This window comes from Panthera leo, chromosome F2, assembly GCF_018350215.1.
Source record: "Panthera leo isolate Ple1 chromosome F2, P.leo_Ple1_pat1.1, whole genome shotgun sequence".
Classification (NCBI taxonomy): Eukaryota; Metazoa; Chordata; class Mammalia; order Carnivora; family Felidae; genus Panthera; species Panthera leo.
The window spans coordinates 157,018-178,916 of record NC_056695.1 but is presented as its reverse complement, the minus strand read 5'-3'; the positions used below and the strand labels follow the sequence as shown (position 1 = coordinate 178,916).

At 41.1% G+C, this 21,899-nt stretch overlaps 1 long non-coding RNA gene across 1 annotated transcript in view; it reads right to left on the bottom strand.

Annotated features, from left to right (window-relative positions):
• Positions 1-19,936, bottom strand: part of LOC122211222 — a 52,701-nt gene extending 32,765 nt beyond the window's left edge. Inside the window, exon 1 of the long non-coding RNA XR_006198569.1 lies at positions 19,698-19,936. This is a non-coding gene — a long non-coding RNA (uncharacterized LOC122211222). The remainder of the gene's footprint in view (positions 1-19,697) is intronic.
• Between the last annotated feature and the right edge of the window lie 1,963 nt (positions 19,937-21,899).

Here is a 21,899-nt window from a genome sequence, read left to right as displayed (position 1 = left end):
CCTGGACCGAAACCTAAACCTAGCTAAGGCTCTCTACCCATGGAGATCCAATACCAACGTCTGAAAACACCATGCGACTGGGGTCCAGAAGCGGTGCTGGCTCACTCGGCATGGAAACCTGGAAGCTCAGATCTCGTTTCACAGGCCCGTCCGCAGCTGCCTGAGAGGATTCCAGAGGCCTCCTCTACCAGGGGCCCATTGCCGTGTGTGGCCTTGGCAGCCAAAGGCTGATCCTGACCGGCACACACCCTTGTGCCTTGTCGCATGGGCGCTCACTTGAGCCCTCGAGGGAGATCACGAGAGCAGAGTCGCTTCGGCCCAGGCGACATCCCTGGACCGATCCCCAAACCTAAGGCTGTATCCACATGTGAATCCAATTCCAACGTCTGAAAACAACACCACCTGGGGTCCAGAAGCGGTGCAGGCTCACTTGGCATAGAACCTGGAAGCTCAGCGTGTCATTTCCCAGGCTCGGCTGCAGGTGCCCAACAGGATTCCGTAGGCCTGCTCGAATAGGGGCCCATCGACGTCTGTTGCCTTGGCAGCCAAAAACTGTTCCTGACTGGAACCCTCCCTTCCGACCTGAACTCAGCCTTTGGGGGAGATCACTGCCCTTCTGTGGTTTCGCGACTGGAACCTCCTGGAACCTACCCCTAACCAAACCCCCATCCCAATACCTAACCCTAACCATAATCACTAACCCTTAACCCCTAATCCTAACCCTAACACTAACCCCTAACTCTATACCCTAACCCTAACCCTACCCCTAACCCTAACACTAACCCCTAAATCTAACGCTAACACTTACCCTAACACTAACCCCTAACCCTATCCCCTAACACTAACCCTAACCCTAACCCTAACTCTTTATCCCTTACCCTAACCCTAACCCGACACCGAACCGGAAACCTCCACCAAAACCTAAGTGGGCCTCGCACCCTAACCCGACACCGAACCGGAAACCTCCACCGAAACCTAAGTGGGCTTCGCACCCTAACTCTCCACTTGAGTCGCCCCGTTGCTTGGGCCGTCACTTCAGCCCTCAAGGGAGATCACGAGACTTGTGTCGCTTCGGTCCTGGCGACTTGCCTGTACCGAACACTAACCCTAGCTAAGTCTCTCTCTCCATGGCCACCCAATCCTAAAGTGTGACAACACCATGCGCCTGGGGGCCAGAAGCGGTGCTGGATCACTCCTAATGGGACCTGGAATCACACCATATCATTTCCCACCCTGACTGCAGCTGCCCCAGAGGATTCCTTGGGACTCTCCGACAAGGGCCCATCGACTGGTGTGGCCTTGGCATCCAAAGACTGATCCTGAGTGGCCACCTCACTTATGCCCTCAAATCAGCTCTTCAGGGAGACCACTGCCCTGGTGTGGGATCGGCCTGGAGCCTCCTGGGACCTAACCCTAGCCCTAACTCTGCAACGAACCGGAACCCTCCACCGAAACCTAAGACGGCCTCGTACCCTAACCTTCCATTGAGCCGCCCCGTCGCTTGGGCCGTCACTTCAGCCTTTGAGGGAGATCATGAGACTGGTGTCGCTTCGGCCCTGGCGACGTCTTTGGACCAAACCATAACCCTAGCTAAGGCTCTCTCCCCATAAGGACACTATCCCAAATTATGAACACCACGCTCCTGGGGTGCAGAGGCAATGCCGGCCCACACGTCATGGAAACTGGAAGCTCAAAATATCATTCCCACCCCAGCTGTAGCTTCCCCAGAGGACTCCTAGGGACTCCCCGACAAGGGACCATCGACTTGTGTGGCCTTGGCAGCCAAAGACTGATCCTGACCTGCACCATCCCTCGTGCCCTCAACACAGCCCTTCGAGGACACCACTGCCCTGCTGTGGGTGAGGTGCTTGGAGCCTCCTGGGACCTGACCCTAACCTACCCCTATCCCGAACCAGAAACCTCCTCTGAAACCTTACCCGGCCTCGAACCCTAACTCTCCACTTGAGCCGCCCCGTCGAATGGGCCCTCACTTCTGCCCTCGAGGGAGATCACGAGACCAGAGTCGCATCGGCCATGGCGACGTCCCTGGACCGAACCCTAACCCTCGACAAATCTTTCTCCCCATGGGGACCCAATCCCAAAGTCTGACAAAACAACGTGCCTGGGGTCCAGAAGAGGTGCAGGCTTACTCGGCATGGAACCTGAAGCTCACCATGTGGTTTCCCAGGCCCGGCTGCAGCTGCCAGAGAGGATTCCTAAGGTCTCCCTGACCAGTGGCCCATCACTTGTGTGGGCTTGACAGCCAAAGACTGATCCTGACCAGCACCCTCCCTTGTGCCCTCAACTCAGCCCTCCGGGGACACCACTACCTTGCTGTGAGTTCACCGCCTGGAACTCCTGGGTCCTAACTCTAACCCTAGCCCTACCCAGGACCAGAAACCTCCAACGAAATCTGAGCCGGCCTCGAAACCTAACCCTCCACTTGAGCCGCCCCGTTACATGGGCAGTCACTTCAGCCCTCGAGGGAGATCACGAGCCTGGAGTCGCTTCGGTCCAGGCGACGTCCCTGGACTGATCCCTAACCCTAGCTAAGGCTCTCTCCCCATGGGAACCCAACACCAAAGTCTGACAACACCATGACCCTGGGGTCCAGAAGCGGTGCAGACTCTCTTGGCATGCAACAGAAAGATCACCATGTGGTTTCCCAGGCCTGGCTGCAGCTGCCTGAGAGGTTTTTGAAGCCTCCCTGACCAGGGGCCCATCAACTTGTGTGGCCTTGGAAGCCAAAGTCTGATCATGACCTGCACCCTCCTTTGTGCCCTCAACTCAATCCTTCGAGGACGCCACTACCCTGCTGTGGGTTTGGCGCTTGGAGCCTCATGGGACCTGACCCTAACCCTAACCCTACAACAAACTGGAGCTCTCCACCGAGACCTAAGCCGTCCTCAAACCCTAACCTTCCACTTGAGCCGCCCTGTCACATGGGCCCTCACTTCAGCCCTTGAGGGAGATCACGACTGGAGTCGTTTCAGCCCTAGCGACGTCCCTGGACTGAACCTCAACCCTCGATAAGGCTCTCTCCCCATGCGGACCCAATGTAAAATTCTGACAATACCACGTGCCTTGGGTCCACAAGTGGTGCAGGCTCACTTGGCATGGAACCTGAGCTGACCATGTCGTTTCCCAGGCCCGGCTACAGCTGCCAGAGAGGATTCCTGAGGCCTCCCCGGCGAGGGCCCATCGACTTGTGTGGCCTTGGCAGCCAAAGACTAATCCTAAGCGGCCCCCTACCTTGTGCCCTCAACTCATCCCTTTGGGGAGACCACTGCCCTGCTGTGGGTTCCGCACCTGGAGCCTACTGGGACGTAACCCTAACCCTAACCCTACCTCGAACCAGATCCCTCCACTGAAACCTAAGCCGGCCTCGACCCTAACCCTCCACTTGAGCCACCCCATTACAAGTGCCCTCACTTCAGGCCTCGAGGGAGATCACGAGTCTGGAGTCGCTTCGGCCCTGGCGAACTCCATGGACTGAACCCAAACCCTACCTAAGGCTCTCTCCCCATGGGGACCCAATTCCAACGTCTGACAACATCACGTGCCTGGGGTCCAGAAGCAGTGCAGACTCATTGCGCATGGAACGGGAAGATCACCATGTCATTTCCCAGGCCCGGCTGCAATTGCCCAAGAGGATTTTGAGGCCTCCCCGACCAGGGGCCCATCAGGTTGTGTGGCCTTGTCAGCCAGAGACTGATCCTGACCTGCACCCTCCCTTGTGCCTTCTACTCAGCCCTTCCAGTACACCACTGCCCTGATTTGATTTTGGCACTAGGAGCCTCATGGGACCTGACACTAACCCTAACCCTACCCCAATAACAAAACACTCCACCGAAACCTAAGCCAGCCTCGAACCCTATCCCTCCACTAGAGCCGCCCCATCGCATGGGATGTCACTTCAGCCTTCGAGGGATATCACAAGTCCGGAGTCTCTTCGGCCCTGGCGAACTCCATGGGCCAAACCCTAAACCTAGCTAAGGCTCTCTCCCCATGGGGACCCAATAGCAAAGTCGGAGAACACCACGGGTCTGGGGTCCAGAAGCAGTGCAGGATCACTCGGCAGAGAACCTGGAAGCTCACCATGTCGTTTCCCAGACCCGGCTGCAGCTGCCCGATAGGATACCTGAATCTTCCCCTACCAGGGACCAATTGACTTGTGCAGCCTTGGCAGCCAAAGACTGATCCTGACTGGAATCTCCTTGTGCCCTCAATTCAGCCCTTCGGGGACACCACTTCCCTCCTGTAGGTTCAGTGCTTGGAGCCTCCTGGGACCTGATCCTAACCCTAAACCTATCCCGAACTAGAACACTCCACCAAAACCTAAGCCAGTCTCGAGCCCTAACCCTTCACTTGAGCCACCCCATCGCATGGGCCCTCACTTCAGCCCTCGAGGGAGATCATGAGACCTGATCCGCTTTGGCCCTGGCGACGTCCCTGGACCGAACCCTAACCTTCGTTAAGACTCTCTCCCCATGGGGACCCAATCCCAAAATCTGACAACACCACGCGCCTGGGGTCCAGAAGCAGTGCAGGCTTACCCGGTATGGAACCTGGAAGCTCAGCATGTTGTTTCCCAGGCCCGGCTGCAGCTGCCTGAGAGGATTCCAGAGGCCTCCCCGACCAGTGCCCACCGACTTGTGTGGCCTTGGCAGCCAAAGACTGATCCTGACCAGCACCCTCCCTTGTGCCCTCAACTGAGCCCTCGGGGAGACCCCTGCCCTGCTGTGGGTTCAGCGCCTGGATCCTCCTGTATGTATATATCTATATATCAATATATCTCTATATCTCTATCTCTATCTCTATCTATATACATAGGGATTATGTTTATTAATTGGAGAGAGACAGAGTGCAAGTGGGGAAAAGTGAAAGAGAGAGGGGCACACAGAACCTGATGCAGTCTCCAAGCTCTCAGATGGCAACACAATGCCTGACCTTGGGCTTGAACTCACGTACTCCAAGATCGTGACCTGAGCTGAAGCCAGATGCTTAACCAACTGAGCCTCCCAGATGCCCCAAGAATGGGCCTCTTTCTTTGGCCACATACAGAAATATGAACTCATAAGATATTAAATAGCAAAAGTAGTCAAAATGGCAGAGTAGTAGGGGGACCCTGGACTTGTCTTCTCCCTTGTACACAGTACACAGCTACATCAACTACAAATCATTTTGAACATCTAGGAAATAGATCTTATAATTAAGAAAGCAATGTACATAATTTGAGTGAGAGACGTGGCAGCCATTCTGTGTGGAGACATAAATTGGGGGTGAGAAAAGCCTCAGTGTCAAAGAGGGGATAGAACTCTTTTTGCAGAGAGGAGAAAGACAGACGGGGAGAGAGAGTACTGCATTGGGTTCACTTAATCAAAGCACTCCTCCAAAATAATTTAACTTGGGAATTGGGAGGAATTTAATATTGCAAATTTTTGCAAACATTGGAGTACAAATTATGAGATTTCATAAGTGTGTGTCATATTCCAGAATCAAACATGGTGGGATGTGATGCTCCTGGGGTTGGGGCAGAGGCCCAGAGCAGAAAGCATGCTGTGGGGGAAATCCTGGTTTGCGCTGGCAGAGAATGTTCCCCTTCCTGGAGTACATTTGGAAGAAGGTTTATAGTCTCTCAAGAACAAAAGACCCCCTGGTACCTTTGAGCAACTGTTCAACAGCAAGGACAGAGTCCCACACAGTGGGTACATAACCTGGTCACAGAATTCCCTGTGCTTTACCATAAACTCCAGGCCCTTGCTCGGGCATGCAATTGTTTTTCTGGCACAGAACTGCACCAGGTGTAGTGGTGAGAAGCTCTCCTCCAGAGGAGGGGATTGGGTCCACAGCTTGCTGAGTCCTGTAAGATTTGGAGTTTTTAATACCTGCCATGCACCAGAGATAAAACACAGGAGAGCTGTGATGCCAGGCATGTCAATGTCCCAGGCAGAGATGAGTTGAGGGCAGAGATGAGTTGAGGGCAGAGATATGATGGAAACCTGAGGCATAGAAGAGGAGATTGCTTTTCTGTTAGGGATCCCTGAACAACAGTGGGTGTGAGATCTCCCACCTGGGACAGAAGAGCAGGGTGATGCCATCTTCACTCTTCACCCACTGCCCACTTGCAAGGTCAGAATTCAGAGAGCAATGCAACACCCCTAGTGGAGGCTGGGGCTGCTTATATCAGCCACCTTCTATTCACCCACCACCCCCATGCCGTGCGGGGTCTCTTTACCAGGACAGTTCTGCCAGCAGACATTTCCCCCAGGGAACCAACACAGTCCTTCCTGTCATGGATGCACCAAGTCTTCTGATCATAAAGTGCTCCAAATTATCAGCTCTAGTGTGGTGGAAATAGCACCAGCGTTTTTCTTTTTTTTTCTTTTTTTCTTTTCTTTTTTTTCTTTCCTTTCCTTTTCCCTTTCCCTCTTCCCTTCCCTTCCCTTCCATTCCCTTCTCTTCCCTTCCCTTCCCTTCCTTTCCTTTCAATTACTTTCCTTTCCTTTTTTTCTTTTCCTTTGAGATGCAGCAAAGTTAGTCCTAAGAAGAAAATACACTGCAATCCACTCCTATCTCAAGGAACAAGAAAACTCAGTAGAACAGATCAATGAATCGAAGAGCCTTTTTTCTTTAGGAAAAAAAAATTGATAATGGTATAGCTAGACTTCTCAAAAAGAATAGAGTGGTCCCAAATAGATGAAATGTCAAATGAAAAATAACAGACCACAATCAACACCACAGAAATATAATCAATTATTATAGAATAGTATGAAAAATGATATGCCAACAGTCTGGACAACCTAGAGGAAGTGGACAAAATCTTAGACACCCACACCCTACAACAACTCAAAATGGGAAGTAATAGAAAATTTTTACAGACTCATCACTAGCAAATAAATTGAAACAATTATAAAAAATATCCTAAAAAATAAGCGTCCTGTCCAGTTAGCTTACCAGGGGAATTCTACCAGACATTTAAAGCAGATTTAATATTGCTTCTTTGAGAAGGATAGGATCCAAAAAAGTAGAAATGGAAGGAAACCTTCTGGACTCATTCTATAAAGTGAGCATTACATTGATTCTTAAACCAGACAGAGACCTCACAAAAAGGAGAATTACAGACCAATATCCATGATGAACATGGATGCAAAAATTCTCAAGAGGATAATATCAAATTGATATCAAGAGTACACAAAAATTATTCACCGTTATCAAGTGGCATTCATTCCTAGGCTGTAGGACTGCTTTAAAATTACAAAATTAATCAAGTGAAACAACACATTAATAGAAGATAAGAACCATATGACTCTGTCAATAGATGCACAAATGGCATTTGTCAGAATATAGCATCCTTGATTTTTTTTAATTTTTAAAATTTTATTTTTAATATACTTTATTGTCAAATTGGTTTCCTTTCAACACCCACTGCTCATCCCAACAGGTGCCCTCTTCAATGCCCATCACCCACTTTCTATCTACCCACCCCCCCATAAACCCTCAGTTTGTTCTCTGTATTTAAGAGTCTCTTAAGGTTTGCCTCCTTCTCTCTCTGTTTATAATTTTCCCCTTCCCCTCCCCCATGGTCTTCTCTTAAGTTTCTCAGGATCCACATAGGAGTGAAAACATATGGTATCTGTCTTTCTCTGACTGACTTATTTCACTTAGCATCATTTTTTAACAAAAATCTTCAAGAAATTCGAGATAGAAGGAACATACCTTAACATGACAAAAACCATATATGAAAAGCCCACAGCTAATATCATCCTCAATAGGGGAACAGTGAGAGCTTTCCCCCTGAGATCAGGAACACTACAGGGATGTCCATCTCACCACTGTTGTTTAACATAGTGTAGGTAGTCCTAGGCTCCCTCAGCAATCAGCAACAAAATGAAATAAAAGACATCCAAATTGGCAAAGAAGAGATCAAACTTTCATTTTTCTTAGATGACATGATACTCTACATAGAAAACCTGAATGACTCCACCAAAAAGCTTCTAGAACTAATACATGAATTCAGCTAAGTGGCAGGGTACAAAATCATTGTACAGCAATCGGTTGCATTTCAATACACCAATAATGAAACAACAGAAAGAGAACTCAAGAAATTGATCCCATTTACAATTGCACCAAGAAACATAAAGGACCTAAGAATAAATGTAACAAAGATGTAATGACCTGTGTGCTGAAAACAATAGAAAACTTATGAAGGAAATTGAAGAAGATCCAAAGAAATAAAAAAATTCCATGCTCATGGATGGAAGAACAAATATTGTTAAAATATCAATACTATTCAAAGCAATCTATAAATTCAATGCAATCCTAATTAAAATTGCACCAGAATTCTTCTCAAAGCTAGAACAACCCTAAAATTTGTATGGCACTACACATGAATCCAAATAGCCAAAGTAACATTGAAAAAGAAAACCAAAGCATGAGACATCACAATTCTGGACTTGAGCTTCTACTAAAAGCTGTAATCAACACGACAGTATGTACTGGCACAGAAACAGACACATAAACCAATGGAATAGGATAGATAATCTAGAATTGGACCCACAAATGTATGGCCAAGTAATCTTTGACAAAGTAGGAAAAAGTATCCACTGGATAAAAGACAGTCTCTTTAGCAAATGGTGCTATGAGAGCTAGGTAGCAACATGCAGAATGAAACTGGACCATTTTCTTACACCATATACAAAAATAATCCCAAAATTAATGAAAGACCTAAAAGGGAGGCAGGAAACCATCAAAACTGTAGAGGAGAAAACAGGCAACAACCTCTCTGATGTCGGTCAAAGAAACTTCTTACTTGACATGTCTCTGAAGGCAAGGGAAATAAAAGCGGAAATGAACTATTGGGACCTCATCCAGATAGAAAGCTTCTTCAATGCAAAGGAAACAATCAACAAAACTAAAAGGCAACCGATGGAATGGGAGAAGATATTTGCAAATGACATATTAGACAATAGGTTAGTATCCAAAATCTATACAGAACTTACCAAACTCAACACCCAAAAACAAATAATCCAGTGAAGAGATGGGCAGAATTCACAAATAGGAACTTTTCAAAGGAAGACATCCAGATGGCCTACAGACACATGAAAAGATGCTCAACATCAGTCATCATCAGGGAAATACAAATCAAAACCACACTGAGCTACGATCTCACACCACCCAGAGTGGCTAAAATTAAAAACTTAGGAAACAACAGATGTTGGTGAGGATGTGGAGAAATAGGAACCTCTTGCACTGTTCGTGGGAATGCAAACTGGTGTAGCTGCTCTGGAAAACAGAGTGGAGTTTCCTCAAAAAATTAAAAACAGAACTACCTATGACCCATCAATAGCACTGCTAGGAATATATCCAAAGGATACAGGAGTGCTGATTCAAGGGAAATGTACCCCAATGTTTATAGCAACACTTTCAACAATAGCCAAATTATGGAAATAGCCCAAATGCCTACCAATTGATGAATGGATAAAGAAAAAGTGGTTTGTATAAATGATAGAATACTACTTGGCAATGAGAAAGAATGAAATCCTGCCATTTGCAACAGTGTGGATGAAATTAGAGGGTATTATGCTAAGTGAAATAAGTCGATCAGACAAAGACAGACATCGTATGTTTTCACTCATATGTGGAATTTGAGAAATTTAACAGAAGACCATGGGACAAGGGAAGGGGAACATAGAGTTTCAAACAGAGAGGGAAGCAAACCATAAGAGACACTTAAATATAGAGTAAAAACTGAGGCTTGATGGGGAGGAGAGTTCCCTTGATGGGGACTCCCCTTGATGGGGAGGAGAGTCAGGGAGAGAGGAAAATATGTGATGGGCATTGAGGAGGGCACTTATTGGGATGAGCATTTGGTGTTGTATGTAAGCAGTGAGTCACAGGAATATATCCCCAAAACTAGGAGCACACTGAATACATTGTTTGTTAGCTAAATTGACAATACGTTTTAATAAAAATATAAAAAATAGAATAAAATTAAATTATAAGTCTCCTAAAATAAATAAAGAACAGGAGTAAACTAGACATTGACATTAACAATTAATAAATGACTCATGGGATTCAATGACAATAAAAACAAAGATGAACAATTGTGACTGTATCAAAATAAACATTGTGCACAACTAAAACCACATGCACACATACACACACACACACACACACACACACACACAAAGCAATTTAACAAAAGGACCACATCCAAATGGGAGAAGATATTGGCAAAAATTATTTCAAAAACACGGGTTAATAATCAAAATATACAAAGATCTTATACAACTCAACTCTAACACACACACACACACACACACACACACAGAGTGATTTAAACAATTGGCAGATGACCTGAATATTTTAGAAAGAAGACATCCACAACCAAAAAATAAAAAGTTAATGAAATGAAATGAAATGAAAAGAAATGAAATGAAAAGAAATGAAATGAAAAATTGCTCAGCATGAGTGTTTGTCCAGAAAATGCAAGTGAAAAGCACAATGAGATATCACCTCAGGCCTGTTTTAATGACTAAAATAATTGTAAGAAATAATAAATATTGACAAGGATATGGAAAAAAGTGTATAAATTATCATACACTGTTGACAGCAATGTAAATTGGTTCCACCACAATAAAAAACAGTATGGAGTTTTCAAAAAAAGAAGAATAGAAAATACAAAGTGATCTAGTCATTCCACCATGAGTATTTATACAATAAAACGAAAACCTAATTCTAATATATGTGACTATTTTGTTTATTACAGAATTATTTATAGTAGCCAAGACATGGAAGGAAACCAAGTGCCCATCCAAATATGAATGAATAAAAATGTGGTGTATGTACAGTGGAATATTAGTCAGCTATAAAAAATAATGATATCCTGCCATTTGCAACAACATGAATGGACCTTCAGGGTATCATGTATTGTGAAATACATCAGAGAAAGACAAATACCATATTAGTTAATTACATTAAATTTAACACAAAACGTACAAACAAAAAATGAACATAAAATAATTAACCAAATAGGGGCACTTGGGTGGCTCAGTTGGTTGAATGTCTGACTTAGGTTCAGGTCATGATCTTGTTGCTCATGGGTTGGAGCCCTGCATCCGGCTCTGTGCTGACAGCTCACAGCCTGGAGCCTGCTTCAGATTCTATGTCTCCTCTCTCTGCTCCTCCACTGCTCATGCTCTGTCTCTCTCTTTCAAAAGTAAATGAAATTCAAAAAATTAAAAAAAAATTAAACCAAACAGACTTATAAATAGAACAAAATGGTGGCTGCCACATAAGTGGTGATGGTAGGATTTGTAAAGGGTATTAAGAGATACAAACTTCAAGTTATACTATAAATGTCACGGGGATTTAAAAAGTGCAGCATAGGGAATATAATTAATGATATTGTAATAAAACTGTATGATTAAAGATGTTGACTACATTTATATTAGTGAGAATAAAACAATGAAAAGAATTTTTAAATCAATATGTTGTGAACCTGAAACTAATAAAGTATTGTATGTAATATAATTCAATAATAATAATAAAATTACCATCCAACAATCCCTTACAAGTGAGACAGCAGATTTTACATTAGAAACTTTAATGCAAGAGGGGAATGGAATAATAAGTGGAAAATCCTAGGAGAAAGAAAACTACCAAACAAGAATATTATTACCAGAATAATTGTCCATCAAACATAGGACAAAATTGTCCTTTAAACAAGGAGATATCACAATTGCCCTCGTTAAACAAAATTTGATGCAATGTATCACCACTAGATTTAAAGATGGGATAAAAGCAATAGTTTTAATTGAAATAAATGGACAGGGAAAAAAAAGATCTTATTAAAGTAAAAATATCACTGATTATAATAAATATATAAATAAATAGAATATTGAAATAGTTTTATGGTGGTGGGTAAATCAATTATAATACTAGTAAACGAGAAAATGAGCAAATGTATTGGGAATAATAATAACTACAAAATCTTTAATATATACACAACATAAGAAATAAATTCTGCTATCAGAACTTAAATAATGTGGATTAATAGTAGTGCACAGTATTTTAATGACATTGATGTTATCTTGTTACCAGATTAAATAGACATTTATGTCTATAATAGTTTTATATTGTATTTCAACACAGTAATAGCAGATACACAAAGGTTAAAGAGAAAAAAATCAAATTGTATCACCAAAGATGATCAAACCACTAAGAAAGACAGGAGGAACCTAGTTAGGAACAAGAGAACTACAAAATATAAAGAAAATTGTTAATAAAATGGAAATAATAAGTTCTTACATTTGAGTAGTTTCTTCAAATGTAAATGGAGAATTATGTCAATCAATGCAGACATATAGATTGTTCAATGAAAAAGAAACAAAAGCAAACTAAAAATATGTTATTTGCAGGAAACATCTTTGATTTATAAACACATAAATCTTAAAGTGAAGGTACAGAAATAGATATTTTATGCAAATTTTACAACAGGGGTAGTAAAAAGCAGGGGGAGTCAGCTATGCTTAAAATACACAGGAAGTCAATATTTGCCACAAGAGAAAACAAGTTCATTACATAATGACTAAAGGTTTGAATCAATAGCATGATACAACAGTTATAAATACATGTGTCCCCATCACCTGAATATTTAAAGCCAATATTGATACATCTGCAGGGAGAAATAGACAGCAACATCATATATAATAGACTTCAAGAACCCACTTGTTATAATTGGTATATCATCCAGAGAGACTATATATAATAATCGTTTTAAAAACAAGACTTGAAAAAGATATAAACCAAATGTGTGAATCAATTCCATACAGAACATTCTACCCAACAACAGCAAAATACATCTTCCTATCAAGCACACTTAAATAAAACATTGCCTAAATTGTATCACATACTAGGTCACAAAGCAAATATAAAGTGATTTAAAGGGAATGTGGTTATCCCAAGGATCTTTTATGAAAAAAAAAATGAAAAATGATAGTGATAAGGAAAAGAGAAAATTCAAAATTATATGAAAATTAAGCAGCACACTGTTGAACAAACACGAGGGTAAAATAAAATAACAGAAGAAAATTTGTCTCCAGACCATGAAAAAAAAAAAAAAAAGTTAAAACACAACATACTAACCCTATGAGATTCAACATAAAAAAGTAGTAAAGATGGAAAACGCCTACATTAAAAAAAAAACATTTTAATAAATAAGATGCCTACATCTCACAACATTTGAAAAAGAGGAAACTGAGGTCAAAGTTGGCAGAGGGAATTAACATGGTGTATATCATAAATATCAAAAAGACAATGACAAATTTAAAAAGGAAAATCAATCCAATTAAGAGATCTGTTTTTTTCTTGGAAATATAAGCAGCTTCAGTTTTGTTTTGTTTTGTTTTTCCTGGAGTGAGACAGAGAGTGAAAGAAAGGATAAATGGAAGGAGGATGGGAAGGAAGGAGAGATATAATAAGAGATTATTATAACTACATGTCAAAAATGTATACAACTTAGATAAAGATAATAATTCATATAAACACAAAACCTACCAAGATTGAATTGAAAGGAAGTTGTAAGTTTGAACAACCCAATAATAATCAATGAAACAATATCAAATATCTTTCAATAAACCAAAGCCAAATCTATATATATTCCAGGATAATTCTATTAAATAATTTTAAAAATACTTAATTGTGGGAGATGCAGGAGAGAAGCATCAAAGGAAAAGACTTCAAAAGGGAAGGGCTGGAGAAGGTGTAAGGCCTTAGGACATGTTTACATAGCTGAACTTGGCTGTGGCCTAGAGACATTAACATCCTCCAGGGCCAGATTCTCCTTCATACCTGACCCTTCCTAGTGTTATAGAAACCAATTAACTCAAAATTCAACCTTGAAAAGCTAAACTGCTAGACTGATTAACACACTTGCTTAGCTGACTTTATTCACGTAGTCTTTAGCAATTATCCTAATAAAGAGAAACTCCATTCTGGAGTCAGGGCCTCATTCTGACTCCAGTATGAGGACCTTCACTTAACTGCATATTGTTTGCGGACTCATTTTTTGAAACTCCAGCCATACTCCCTGCAACACTTAACATTGACTCTTTCTCAGCTCTTCCAAAATGATAAGGAGGAAACATTTCTGAGCTCATTTTATGTGGCATTATTACACTGATACCAAAGCAAGAAAATTACACTACAAAATAGGAAAGTTACATGTCAATACCCTGATGAACATAGATGCAGATATTCTTTTTCTTTATGTTTTTTTTTCTTAAATTATTTTTGAGAGAGAGAGAACACAACTTGGGAAGTGCCATAGAGAAAGAGAGAGACACAGAATTTGAAGAAGGCTCCAGGCTCTGAGCTATCAGCACAGAGCCCTATACGGGGCTCAAACCCATGAACCCTGAGATCATGACCTGAGCTGAGGTCAGATGCTTAACCGACTAAGACACCAAGGAGCTCATAGATGCAGAAATTCTTAACAAAATAGAAGAAAAACAAACAGCACATAAAAATATTCATATATCATGATCAGCAGAATATCTTCCTAATACACAACATATATAAATCAGTCAGTGTGATAAGCCACATTAGGAAATTATGGAGGGGTGACCTGGACGGCTTGGTTTGTTAAGCCACTGGCTCTGGATACCAGCTTAGGTTATGATCTCCCAGCTCCATGAATTTGAGCCCTGGATCTCGCTCTGTGGTGGCAGTGTGGAACCTGCTTGGAATTGTCTCTCTGTCCCCTCTTTCTGCCCCTCCACCCACTCATTTTGTTGCTATCTCTCAAAATAAATAAATAAACTTTAAAGAAATATGGATTAAGATTACAGGACTATCTCAATGGGTGCAGATAAAACATTTGACAAAATGCAGCCCCTTTCATGATAAAAATTTTCAAGAAATAATTTATAGTAGTATGTCAGCACAACACAATACATGCCATGTAACTCAACCTCACATCTTCCTCCTGCTCAATGGTGATAAACTGAAGTTTTATTTTTCCTGTATAATTTTACTAAGGACAAAATTCCCCATTCTCATTCCTCCTATTCAATATCATATGGTTATTGCTAGTCAAATTAATTGTATCAAAAAAATAAATGGCATCCAAATCTGAAAGGGAATTTTAAATTAATATTTATTTGCAGCTCACTTAATTATACATAGAATCAATAAACAAACTTAGTAAGTTTTCTGGATTCAAGGTCAACACATAAAATCTTTATACTACCTATGAAATATCTGAAAAGTAGATCACAAAAACAATCCCATTTTCAACAGCATCAACAAGAGTAAAATACTTGTGAATAAGCCTATACAGGGAGGAAAATAATTGTATGTACACTGAAAAGTATAAAACATTGCAAAATTTAAAAAAGACAGAAATAGTTAGAAATATATTCTGGGTTTATAAATTGGATGAATCAATATTGTCGAAATGTCTGTACTAACACTGTAAATTACACATTCAGCAGAGACCCTATCAATACCTCAATGACTCTTTTTACACACATAAAAAAATGCACTTAAAAGTTTTTTGGAACCATGAATTACAATGAATATGCAAATCAGTCTTGAAAAAAGAGAAGCAAATTGGGGGAATAACACTTCCTCTTTTCAATATATATTACAGGCTAAAGTGTAGCACTGGCCTATAGACATACACGATAGACCAAAGAGGATTCTGAAATTAATGCACACATATAGAGACAATTGATCTTTGACAGTAGGTTAAAGAGCATATCATGGCCAAGCTAAATCTCCACAACAAATATATTTTTGGAAACTTAATAATAACATGTAAATGAATTAAATCCCACGTTTTCCTTATACTATACATAAACACAAATATATACTAATTAAGATTTAATGAAACCCCTAAAAATGTAAATCTACTAGAAAAAAATCATAGAGGAAAAACTTGATGATTTTATCTTTGGGAATTATTTCATACATGATACCAAGAGCATGTAAACACAAAATTTCATTTAAGCAAGATACTAAGTTCTAGAAAGCTGCTGTACAACATTCTACTTATATTCAACAATAATACATTGTACACACAAAACTATGTTAAAAGGATCAGTTTAATGTTAAGAATTCATTTCAAAATAAACTGAATCTAAAATATAGCAAAACATAATCAGTTCAATGCTTTAAGTGTATTTGTAGATTTATTTTATTAGATTTATTAATCAATAATTTAAATACAATCACAGATATTAAAAAACCAATTCAATGCTTTTGAAATGTGTAGTGACTCACATAGCAAGATTATAAACTTAGAATATTTTGACCTACATAGCTGGACAAACCTACATTCTTTTTTGAAGGATTATTTTAATGTATAACTTTTGTCAGGGAAATCATACATTATATGGTCTTTTCTATATGGTTTATTTCATTTAATATCATGTACTTTTGAGGTTCATATGTGCCATGTGAGATATTATCTCTTTTCATTGTGGAACACTACCCAATTGTATGGATGCACCACCATTCTCTTTGGCTTATATATTTTATTATTATTAGAGACCGGAGACCACAGGGGACAGTGAACTAATAGAAATGAAAAGCTTGCAAGCAGATGCCATAAGCCACTGGAGGGAGTAGAATAGAGGCTTCAAGAGACCACAGGTAAGGAGACAAGAAATGAGAATGTGGCCATGAAGGTACCTCTTTAGAAAAGACAGGGTGGATGATTACCCACCAGCAGAGGGAGTCTACAGGTAACATCTTTCCCCTCCCTTTCCTCTGGCTATGTCCAAATGCCCTTTTGAGTTTCCTGTTGTCTGGGAAGTTGTCTTTGACAGCCAGGTCCATGTGTGTTCTGAGAATACCCTGGTTTTTCTCCTATCAGAACACTTGTTCCACAGCACAGCAACTGCCTGTCAGCTATCTGTTTCTTCCACTGTTCTGTCAGGAGCTCCTAGAAGACAGACACTATTTTCTCTGTATTGTCAGTACCAAAGACAGAGCCTGACACACAACTGGTTCCTTCTCTGTTTGGCAAGCACGCATCAAGCACTTGCTATCTGTTACCATTGTATTAACAGTATAGATACATCAGGAGCAGGGGAGACACATTTGGTCACTGCCTTCATGGAGCCTGTTTAACTGGTAAGTGCTACAAAGGGCACCAGGGACATGTTTACAGTGGGAGTGATACATGAGTTGGGGGAGGTGCTTGGTAGCCCAAAGGGAAAAAAAAAAAACTCTCATTGGCCAGAGGAGGAGGGATTGGGTCTGGAGCAGAAAGTGGAACACAGAGAGCCAAGGAGACTACCTTTTGACCTTATCTCAGAACAACACATAGCCATTAAAGGTTTTTAAGTATTAGGGCCCTGGTGGTAGCTTTGGCCATGACTTTACAGGGCCAATCTTTCATCAAACACTCATGACTGAGAGCCACCTCACCTCAAAGCTAGACTCCACTCTAAATCCCATTCACCCCTTTGCTTTATGGCTTAGCACACCCCAAATGTATCCCATCCTCCTCCTAGACAGAACAGGTCCCTCTGTGCTTTAAATCAGTTATCTCAAATTTTATAAATGTATACTCCACCAGGAAATGCTTTTTGCCCATGAAGCCTGAACCACACATCCATTTTTCAACTGTATTCATGCTCAAATGTGTTTTTATACACAGCATGAAATCCACAAGACCAGGATTTAGGATGTGGGGATGGTGGCTGCAGTTAGAAGTGACTATTTGTACACAGGAATGACTCTTCTTCCATGAGACTATCTTCCATTTGTGAGCCAGACAAGGGAATCACTAAGGAGACAACCTGACCATGTGCCACTTACTAAATTTCACTATATGCTCATAAAATAACTCCTATAAAAATCACAAATAAGCTCCAATTACAGAGATAGTGCACAAAACAGCATGGTACTGGCATAAAAATAAACACACGGATCAAGGGAACAGAAAATAGAGAATAGAAATGAACCCATATACATAGAGTTAATGATTTACAACAAAGAAGCCAAGGACACACAATGGTGAAAGAACAGTCTCTTCAATAAATGGTGCTGGGAGAATCGCAAGCCACATGCTGAAAAATGAACCTGGACCCCTATCTTCAACCACACCTAAAAGTCTCTTCAAAATTTGTTAAGGAGTGAAACATAAGACCTGAAACCATAAAACTGCTAGAAGAGAATGTAAGTGGTAAGCATTGTGACATCAGTGTTTGCGATGAATTTTTTGGAGGGATTTCACACCACAAGTAAAAAAATGTAAAAATAAACAAGTGGGACTACATCAGACTAAAGAGTTTTGCACATCGAAAGAAACCACCAATAAAAATGTAAAGGCAACCTAATGAATTGGTAAAATATTCTCAAATTTTAATCTAAAAAAGAGTCTACTCTCCAAAATATAAAAATAAAATAATTTCTACAACTCAATAGCAAAACAACCATTCATCCAATGAAACCATGGAAAGTGCTGACCAGCAGGAACATCACAATAAAAAACACAAAGAGCTATCACCTCACACCTATCCCAATGGCTTTCACTAAAAAGACAAGAGATAACAAGTGTTGGCGAGACTGTGGAGAAAAGGCAATCCTGTGCACAGTTGGTGGGAATATAACTTGGTACAATCCCTCTGGATAACAGCATGGTGTTTCCTCAAAAGTTAAAACTGAAACTAACATACATTCCAGAAATTCACTTCTGGGTATTAATCTGAAGTAAACAAAAATGCTAATCCTAAAATACATATCCACACCCACAATAACTGCAGCATTGTTTACAATAGCCAACCTCTGGAAACAGCCTATATGACCATAGATGGATTATGGGTACAGAAAACATCACGCGCGCATGTGCGCGCACACACACACACACACACACACACGAGTACAATTTAGCCATAAAAATAATTAAATCTGGCCATTTGTGTCAATATGAATTGACCTTGAGTGCATTGTGCTAACTGAAGTAAGTCAGAAACAAATACACATTATCATTTATATGTGGAATTAAAAAAAAAAACAATAAAACTCCTAGATACAAATAAGAGATTGGTAGTTCCGACGTGGGGTCAGGATGTGGGTAAAATGGGTGAAAGTGGTCAAAAAGTATAAACTTCCAGTTAGACACACAAATCCTGGGCATATAGCTAACATGCAGCATGGTGACTATAGCTAATGATCTTGTCTATTTGAAAGATATTAAGAGAGTTGATTTTCACTAGAAGAAAAAATGTAAATACGCATGGTGATGAATATTAAGTACATGTTCTGTTGATATTTTCACACTATATAGAAATATCAAATCATTATGTTGTATGCCTAATACTGTTATATACCAATTATATCTGAAAAACAAACGAAACTACTATGTAATGTGTGAGAAGATACATTGTGAGAACATGAATATTTAGTGACATTGAAGGTAATAATAATGGTGATCCTGACTGGGCACATTCTAAAGATAGACACTGTGCACAGGGTTTCATATGCATGATCTCATTTAAACCACACACAACCCTAACAAGATATGCACATGATGTCATGTTATAGAGAATGAAACTCAGGCTTACTGAAATTAAGAAATTGTCTTAAGACAGCACATGGTAGTGCAAAGACTCAGTCTCAGGTATTTCATGTAAAACTAATTCAGAGCACAAGTGATGGACATTCCCTAAAAAGGAACATACTTGAAGCAGGTAACTGCAAACTCAGCTGCCAGGATCCATGCAGGGAGGTAGGAGGGAGGGATTCCAGGTGGTAGAACCACAGGAGCTATGCCAGCATCCCTGCTGTGGGGAGGGTCATGAGCCTGTGACTGTGGGAGCCGGGGGGGGGCGCGGGTGTCTCCTGCTTCAACCTCTGTCTTCACTTCCAAACATCATTGCCCACCTGAGAACCCCAGGCTGGGGAGATTCTGATTGGCTGGTCCTCTATGACATCATGTGTGCACTGGACATCCGCCTGGGATGCTGCCAGATGGTATTTGTGATGCAATCCTCCTTTATTCTAATGAGTGTCCATGAGCACACAGTAGCACACACAAACTAGTAAATGCTAGTATAAACATGGGCGTACAGTACACAGACTAGTTCACATTAGCATGTCTAGCACACTCTACTACTCACTAGCACACAATAGCACACAAGCTAGTACTCATACTAGGACAAATATAAGTACACAGCTAGTACACGCACTAGTACACACTAATATACAACTGGTGTATGTCAGTACACATAGTAGTATGTTCAGTACATACTACTACACATCAATACACAATAACACACATGCTATACTCAACCTAGCACACAGACTTGCAAACCTATTACACATTAGCACATATGCTAGTACTAGTGCACACTAGTGAACACACTGGCATCGACTAGTATACACACTAGTACATACTAGCATACATTAGCACATCTCATACACACTAACACACACTAGTACACGTACTAGTTCCCAAATATTAGTCACACGAGTACACCTATGAGCACACACAATCATATGCAAGTACACATGCTAGTATACACATGAACACACACAAGCAGAAGTTGTACACTCACTGGCACACCTAGGACACATACTAGCACACACCCTAGCAGGCACAAGTACACATGGTAGTATACAAAAGTTTCCACACTAGCACTAGCTGTAGGCTCACTGGCACACCTAGAACACGTACTAGCACACAATAAAAGAAACAATTACACACACTAGTATACACACATTTACACACTGGCACTAGCTGTATGCCCATTGGCACACCTAGGACACATTAGCACACACAACAGCAGACCTAAGTACATATGCTGGCATGTGCACTAATGTGCACTAACACTACTAACAGTACACACTGAAACTCTTGGAACACATCAAGTGGGAAGTCTGACACAAAACTTGTGACGTGTGTGTCTAAATGCCCAATTTACCACTCTCAGTACTAAAAATATGCACTGCAAGGGGCGCCTTGGTTGCTCAGTCAGTTAAGCGCCTAGCTCTTTCAGCTCAGGTAATGATCTCACATTTCCTGTGTTTGAGCCCCATATCGGGATCTGTTCTGACAGTGTGGAGCCTGCTTGGATTCTATTGCTCCTTCCCTCTCTCTGTCGCTCCCCTGCTCTATCTCTCTATCTCAAATAAATAAATAATCTTGGATTCTAATTAAAAGTAGCTGGCAATTGAAGAGTGTAATTTGTGATTTTTCAATTGCATTTACTTTCCTGAAGGTGTCTTATGTATAAGTTCAAGTCTGCAAAAAGAAGCAGGCAGGCACAAAATATCAATTTGTGGCTTTCAACAAGAATTCAGTAATTTATCATAATTAACAATAATAATTTCCAAAATGATCTTTTTGGCTTGCTATTGACCACCATAAACAAACAAATGGGATGGTTTTCTTTTTTAGGTACAACTGGTTCTTTGGTAAAAACATAATTTAATGTTTTTATGAAAGAGAAATATAAAACACTTTTCTACAGCAGTTTTTCAGTTAGGAGCCATGATCATAGAAATGTGTAAGTACCAACACTCACACACACAACCTGTGTCAGATGCTTTGATAAGCTAGGAACACAGATATAGGGTAAAGTTAGAAAGAAAGGGAAGTAAAAGGCATCCACATAGAGAGGATATTTACACACATCTGATGAAGTGGGGCGCTTATTTTCAATCCATTTTGATATGTTTATACTAAAGTTTTCACAGTGCTGTGGTGTATTTTTTTTTTAATTTTTTAACAATGTTTTTATTATTTACTTTTGAGACAGAGCATGAGCAGGGGAGGGGCAGAGAGAGAGGGAGACACAGAATGTGAAGCAGGCTCCAGGCTCTGAGGTGTCAGCACAGAGCCCGACGTGGGGCTTGGGCTCACGGACTGTGAGATCATGACC